We start from the raw sequence: 8,672 nt of genomic DNA on the forward strand, positions 1-8,672 counted from the left end.
TTGAAACAATTTACTCCATTTCTGAATTGAAAGGCTAAGAAAGTAAACAGGAAGATCCATACTCTCACTGAAAGTCTATTAGCAAGAGAGTGTTGCAGCGGAAAACACCACACGTGACCTCTGTAGTTACAACTTCTCTATTTTTATCCAGAGTCATCACAGAGTCATACAAGGACTCCTGTTGTGTGTTCAAAGCCTGCATTCTTTGTTCACGTATGCACGACTGTGCATCTGGATTGCTCGTCTACATCACTGCTTTCTCCTGTCCCAACCTTGGTGGCATTATTTTGGTGTCACTTGTAGTACCTGGGTCTCCAGGTACTAAATATGAGAAAGGTTTCAACTATTAAAACTTTCTTATTTAGAGTTATAAGCCATTATTTGGACATGAGCTGCAAATGCACAGTAACACCCACAACTTGATGGGACTATTTCACTTAACTTCAGCTGTCTAGAAGTTAGGTGTCTAACCTAGTCACGGATGATCCCTCTATAGTCAGTGAAGCTCCGCAGTTGCCTTTAGACAGCAGACACCTTAGCCAGGGTAAGTATCAAAATTAGGCCGGTGTGAAAGACCTGAACCGCTTTCTGAAGATGCCTCTACCTTTTCATCAAGTGCAGGAGAAGCCCAGGCAACAAATTAAGGCTGGTTAAATAACCCTTAGACAGCTAAAATTGGGTCAAATGACTCCCATCCTTTCTGACAGACCACAGCTCAGAAGCTTCCCACAGAAGTCACTGCTACCTTAGTCTGTGTTGCCACTGCTCTGCACTACAGCTTCAGTTTATAGCCTTTTATTTTTTTCATCCTTGTCTTAGTTCTTGTAGTTCCTGTGAGGCCTTCGAAATCTCCTCTGAGTTGTCAGTACGACTTAGACTCAAGAGGCTGTGACTCACGCACCGAATGGATCCTGGCACGCAGAGTGTTACCAGCTTCACAATTCCCCTCAGGTATGAACACTCCTATAGTGCTTTGGGCACCGACCCTCTCAGGGTTTTATTCAGCAACAAAGCTACATTTTTTGGATTATTTCTGTTGTCTCAGTGTGCATGTTGAAGTCTCAGGTTCCCTGTTATGCATCATTAGCTTTGTCATCTTCCTTCAGGACATGGAAATTTTCTTTTCTCCTATATTATCAGCTATCTTGAGCTAAATTGAGGTCTGACCTATGTTAAAATCAGTTATCCAGAATCTTTAGAAAACTTCCAGTGTCTTCAAGGCATCAGGGTTTTCAGTTGATGAATATATATTCACCTATTTCAGCCTTCTAGATAGCTGAACAAGTCCTTTATAGATCAACCAGAACCTCTTTTATTATAACATGTGTAACACTTGCTCTACTGAGTATTTCCCCCTACAAGTGCTTTGGAAAAAAAAAAAACAGTGCAAGAAGACAACGAAACAACTCTCATTCCCCTCCTCCTTTCTCCTGACGTACAGTTATCACTGAGATACCAGAGATACTTGCTGGGGCTTATAACAAACAAGCACCCATTAATCATCTCTTGCATTTCTCTCGGTAGCATCTGAAGAAAGGAAATAATCACTTACCATAGCGCTCGTGCCAAAACAATATCCCAAAATACTGGTCCATATAAACAAATACCTTAACATTTTCTGGCATGCATATTTGCATGCCATACTTGCTTGGAGAACTCTTTTTCAGTGCATAGGTGATGCAGGGAAGGATCTAACAGATATTAAGTTCCTCCTCTTTCTCAAAAATAGTCACTTGAGGATTTTGGACCTAGAGCTCTTTTCTAGATTTTGCAAGACTAAATTACTGTGCTAAAGGGAGAATATTGTCCTTCCAAACTACCATTTATTTCTTAGAAAAAATAACTTAAAGATTCTTTAAAGTCACTATCTTCCATCGGGGTTTCCAGTAGATTCACATCTTTACCACTTTTTAATGTCTCCATGCTCCAATGCTCAGGTGTGTTCTCATATTATGAAACATGTTTCTGCTTATGTATCTGTGTTGCAATAAAGACTGTCCTGAATAAATCCTCAGCTCAATACCTTTTCTGACTTTTCCAACTCTGTGCCTTTCTGCTGAGAAAAAAATTTCCTAGGCTTTCCCCACTCCAAAGGGCTATACCATACCATGATATCTCTAATATTTAAATAATGGAATTTTGTTTCTCTGTCACTAGGAGAGAGTATTCACTGAGACCAAGAGTAGCCCCAAGAGGACAGTTTCTCCAGACCACCCCAACAGTCAATGGAGAAAAAGGGCTTAGCCAGGGGCAAGCAAGAGAAGTTGCTAATTTGGTTCTTCTGAATCACTCTTTGGAAAAGCCTATGGGTTTCCGCTGCTTGGAATCCTAGGGAGATTAGTCTCACTAGGCTAAACCAGCTTTTGTGAATACCCTCTGAAGCGTTTTGGAAGTTCCTGACAAGTTTCTCTTTCCTTCAAAACGCTGTCCAGTTGATTTCAATGAAACAGATCCTTTACACCACTTCATGTTGTGTGTAGCCACCTCTGTCAAATAACCCCCACAGTCTACTTTGTGTAATCTTCCCTATTTAGCTAATATATTGTTACATCCTCCATAGAGATGCAGTCTGCTGGCCTCTGAAGGAAGCCTCTAGCCTTTGCGGTTTCTGTTGCTTGGCACTTTGGGAGCTAGGAGAGGAAATGTGATCATTCCTGTACTCTATTTACATTGGTCAAAGTTCTTGGAGTTCAGTGGGGAAAGGAAGTGGACAATCTTGGTCCTGAATCCTCAGACTAAGAGTAGAGCACCAATTACTCTGCTTTTTTTAAGAGATTGTATAACTTCTACAAATGGAATGGGTGTTGTCTGCATATTTTTGTGGATTTAATAAAAATGAGGCTAAAACCTTGGGATTTTTGTTCTCCTTTCAAAGCTAAGAAATAATAAACTTTACCAATTTTAATGAGTTCACTTACATTCCATTACGGAGCCAGGTTAAAAAAGAATTTTAATTTTATTACTTTTAAAAACGTAACATCCCCACATCTCTGTATGATTAAGTTTATTTCAAGATTTCTGTTGAATGTAGAGTTTAGGGAAAGTAAAAGAATCAAAAAAGAATAAAAGAAAATTTGCGAACTGTAACATTTAACAGTTCAATCTTTGCTCTAGCTCTGTAAGTATAAGGATGGAGTGACCATTGATTGACATGTTAATTTCAGAAACAGATTACACATTGGTCTGAGAATAAGATGTCAGCTGGTGCCCTCATGTGGATATGTGTGCTGTTATATATAACAGAAAATGAAACTTTTAGTCAAAACAAAGCCATAGAAACTTTAGCATCTGAGTTTTGCACACAGAATTTGAACAGTTTGTTTAAGACAGGCTTTCAGACAGGCTTTCATTATTTGCTTGCAGTGCAGGTAATCCCGTATTACTTAGTTGTAAGCAAAATTTCCCAGTTGGGTGCCAGGATATAGCATGGCTCTTAGTGTAAATTTGAAGTACAAAACTGAAACAATTCCCAACTGCACAGACACAATCCATCTCCCTCACAAGTTTTACTAAAAGTTATCAAGTGATTTGCTTTCAGAACTAATCACACAACTTTTTTCCAGGGCTTGGAAAAATTTCAACAGAATATAAACTTTTTTGAAAAAATGCCTTTCGTAGTTACAAAGAAAGCATTCCAGTTGTCAGCCAATACAGAGAAGAGCTGAATATGCACAGGGCGTACAGCCTGGTGGAAAGGATTCCAGTCTGATCAGCCTCAGTGGAAGACATTATCAGAAGTCAAGATCCAGCCATGTTTTTCTGGAAATGTGCAAAACAGGTGAGTGAAAAGCATACAACACTTCCAATAAGAACACTGATTCAGTTTTATATATTGACTGTATGATGGTGAACATCTGCAAACTGTCGGCAAGGGTCCTATGTATATGGCAAAGAGGTAGGTATGGTAACATGGCATGATGCACGCTGCAGCCAAGCCCTTGGCTAGGGTCAGTGCAGATTGACTCCTAGTGTCTCTTGTACCACCATCTCTTTGGAATGTTTATAAAAGTGTGTGCATTTTTGACTCTATTACTCAAAAAATGCTAAACTTTAAGTGTAGAATTAATCAGGATGTTTAAATACAAGCCCAGCATTCTACAGAATCAGCTAAATGATCTTTACATCTTAAGTGTAAGGAAAAGATTGAAGGCAAACTGACTACAATACTCCAACAGATAGCAAAAGAATTAACCAGAATCTAAACCTAAGATAGACTGCCATTTACCGAATATCCTGTCACAATTGTGCTGTGTGTGCCCGCAGGGGTAGGTAAAGACACTGATCTGAAATACTGTAAAAACTTCAGCGAAACTTAAATTTTCAAGCTGAGCATAGTAGCTACAATGATTATAAAGAATTGATAGGCAGGATAGCTGCAATCTGTAATCTGATATGACAAGTGTCTACCTCTAAACCCAAATTCTCAACTGGTGGGTAAAAAGGTTGTTTTTATTTTCATCAGGCACCCGCATATCAGAGTAAATCCTGTGAAATTCCATTGGCTTCAGTAAATCCATATTGTGAAATGTTTCTTACCTTGTGCAATATTTCAAATTCTTACACATTATCATAATTAGAGGGCCAACAATTTAATCTGGGAATATAAATGAACACTGCATTTTTTATATGCAGGCATTTCGTGTCTCTCTGTGCTAAGTGCGTTAAAAAAGGACATAAATGCATAAAAGACAAGCAAAATACTAAATACAAGAGAGAAATTCTATCTTTTTAAACATAATATCAGAGACATGACTTGTAGGTTTGATTGATAGCATTCAAAATTCTTTGCCCTTACAACTACTTTGTTACACAAATTTGAGGCTTTTGCAGGAAGCAATGAATTTCTGATGTTACTTTTTTTTTTCCATAATGACAGATGACAAATTTGATATTTTAAATATTTAGATTATCCAGATCAAATATTATCCAGGTAGTTCAGTACCAGGCACTTTAAAAAATATGAGGTTCTATGGGATAAAACTTGTGTTTTGCCCTGATATAAAAAATTGCAGACACAGTTTTTACCTTCGCGTCATCACTGAAGGCACTAATGCCCTTCCTCATCATTCTTCAGAGCATGCGTTATACTGCTTAATGATCATCCAAAACTCCATAGCTAGCTTTATTTGAATGACGCTGGTGTGCATGCTGGTTTAATATAACCTTTAGCTATCCTTTGGGCCAAAGGACAGTTTGGAAATGAAAGAGGTCACCTCTTTAGGAATACTGTAGCCATCAAAAAAAGGAAAACACTTTATACAAAACCTGAAAATTTATGGATTTTTTTTAAATCTAAGAAGTTACATATTTCATTTACTGCTGTTGCTCAATGAAAATAAAAGGGAATTTTTGTAGAAAAGACTTGCCCATAAATGAGACAGCTGAACAGAAAGAGTTGTGTGCCTATGAATTATAGTTCCAGACTGCTTATACTCTGCCTTAAAGCTGTGTATTCTTTCTCTGTACTTGTGCAATGCATTTATATTGGAAGGCCCTCTTAAAACTGGGTGATCTATTGGTTTAGGGAGCTAAAGATTAATTCCAGATGTGGTCATGCTCTTCTAGCCCTTCAAAAAGTAACTACTGCACCATCTGTTTTGTAATAGACAATTTCAAAGAGTGCCAAGGGGAATGTTAAAGACATTGGTCAAACGGCCACATATACCTCACACACAGGAATCCTAGAGGTCATAGTGCCTCAGACAGATTCATATTTTCACTTTTTCTCCCCATTCTTCCACCATGGAAACTCAAGGAACAGCTCTCCTTCTTCCCAAAATAGGAAGGAAGTGTTTTCCAGATTATTACCAGCGTTGACAAGTATGAAGCCAAATTCAGACCTGAATTCAGTGGAATGACTGGAATTCATGCTGACATATCTCTTATACCTGCCCCACTTTTGTATCCTTGTAGATTAGTCCAAACAGCTTTGGTTTTTGTTTTAAATTAACTCAGTAGCAGGAGGTTAATGCTAAACTGACTTCAGATCTGGCTGGTCTCCCAAGACAAATGAAGGGTACAACAGGTAATGAAGGATTATTCCAGATCATGATCATTTTTATTTTTCCTGGTTATTTCAAGAAGCTTGAAGTAAAGGAATTGTGTCTGTTCTTCTAAATACAGTGTTATGCATCAATATCTACATCTCGGGTGTATAACAAAGATGCACTTGGGTCTAGCATCAACATAACTTAAATTCTTCACAAGAGTCAAACTGGAGTAAAGGAAGTTCTCTGAAGACTTCCTAAGTATAAATCTGAACTTCAGAGCAGCAACTCATGATTTATACCAAATAGTCCTGAGAAAAGGTCTAAAATGAAAACAAAAGGAAACAGAAAACCTACTAGAGGTTAGACAATCACAATCTTGTGCAGTCCCAGAGAGTCGCTTTTGCTGCAGTGACATTAAGTAAATCATTGGTAAAAAGAAATAAAGATTAACAGCATGTTTCCAGTTCATTCCTCTGTTTTTTTCTAGTGCCTACAGCTATGTTTTATACCAGTTCTTGTAATAAGTTATTACAAAAATAGCTTAGGACTAGCAGACTAGTATACCTACTTAAGTTTTTTGACTTTTCTGTGGTTCTCTCCATTGAGGAGCACAATGCAAAACCAGTGCCTTAGTGCCTAGGTATACTCAGGCTAGATCTTCAAGTTCAAAGTATGCTGCTGGTAAGTAAGAAGTAAATTAATAGGAATAACAGCTCCTCACCATTTGCCCCTCCTTAGTGTTATTAGAACTGAATTTTTGTTAAGCTGTGGTCTGTTTGAGTGGTATAAGGGAATTCCATACAGTAAGATTTTCAGTATTAAACATTATTAAAGAAAGATTGGAAAGCACAATAGGAAATGTCTGCTTTAGTGGGCTTCATCACCGCTTTTAAAATTAAATACATCCAAAAGAAATACATTATGAGAGGCTAATATACTTATTAGTGTGGGAAAGGCCCCACGGCTTAGGACAAGATTTAATTCAAAATAATAGACTCAATGAATAACACTTAGAGCTAGATGTTACACATTGCAGCTACTCCACACCAAACCAAAAGCTGCAAGAAGAAAATGGTGTCTGGAGAAAGGATCCAAACCAGAAAATATTATAAAGGAAAATCAAGTGGAGCTAGCCAATAGGAATCATAAAGAAGAGATGGTTTTGAGATCCCAGTCTCCACAGAGCTAACATATCTGCTCCAGAACTACAGAAACTCCACTCATTTCATCTTATGTAGGTATCTGTACTCCCCAAAACCCCATAAAACAAGGCAAACAAACAAAGCAATACGAATAAAACTCACTCTTGCAAACCAAGCAACGTAGTAGTCACACCTCTTGCTGAGGCTAGTGTTCCTGAAGAAAAGACCTCGAGAATGAAGATGTACTTAGAGAGAGTTTTGTTTTAGGTGTTCATATTAAACCTCAGCTTAATTCCTTTTTTTTTTTTGTTTAAGAACTTTTTATCAGTTCTAGAACATAGTTAATAGATTATTGGAGTCACAAACCTTACTCTATTCCTGTACTTTCTAGGCACAACTTCTGCCTTTAACAAATTCTCCTTTTAATTCATGCAACACAGGGCTGAAGACTGACCCATCCTTTGAAAAATACTCAAGCATTGGCTTAGGTGAGTCATTAGCTGGAGCTCAAATAAACAAAATACAGAAATTCACTAGCAGTAATTCCTCTCTTCTTATTCCATAGTGGACCTAACTCTAAATTCAACCCTAAATGTACAGATAAATCTTTCAAAGCTCATTGTTCTCTGAGCTGAGAGGCTAATTTGCTCCAGCTGAGCCCAGCACTCACCCATTTCACTCTAAGGACAGACACCTGTGGCACATCTCTTGCAGTGGAAAAAAAATACAAGCCTCTTGCTACCTACTGGTTGGGTCATACACACACCTTGTCAAAGTGATCTGTTTAATTTAAGATGTATACATCGAAATTACACAACCCAGAGAAAAAAGAAAGCATCATTTTATTCACTTGACACATGCTGTCTTGAGGAGAGTTCCATTTGTAATAGCAGTTAATCATTCACAAACAAAAGAATACAGTTTTAAAAAATAACTCGTTTGTTCCTCGCAGCAGAGGATTAAGACATGGTGTACTGGATAACTGGTACAAAATACATGCTCCATGGAAGCAATTGTATTTCTATTGCACATTTTTTGTAAAACTATCACTTTAACTTTCATTGTCTTTGTACCTCAGAGGCAAGAATTGCTACATAGAAAGGTCTGTTTCCTTTCTCAGCCATCTTTTGAAATGACTGGATAGTAGTTCTTTATTTGAGGAACTTTTTATTATTTTTCACTTCTTTTGCTGACAGTGTCACAGGATGGATGTTTTCCACCTGACCTGAACCACAATTACTGACCCCAAACTGCGTGTCACTGGTAATGACTGCAGTGTTCCCCCTGGTTCACTGACTGGAGGAGCTGCTCCTTTATTGATGTGAGGTTACAAGTGTTGCCAGGCAAACAGCGCTGTACAAATAACCCTGGCCACCTATGAGGATATGGTTTTGGAACACAGTTGCACCCTGAGGAACAACTGCTGGGGGTCTCTCTGCAGCTCCTGCTGATACCCTGCACTGCCTTCCCCTCCTCCCCGGCCCCAACCTGCAGGAGGTTTGCCAGTGTTCTTCAACCACGCTCTTTGCCACACAGGCAA

Source organism: Rissa tridactyla, chromosome Z (genome assembly GCF_028500815.1).
Source record: "Rissa tridactyla isolate bRisTri1 chromosome Z, bRisTri1.patW.cur.20221130, whole genome shotgun sequence".
NCBI classification, from domain to species: Eukaryota; Metazoa; Chordata; class Aves; order Charadriiformes; family Laridae; genus Rissa; species Rissa tridactyla.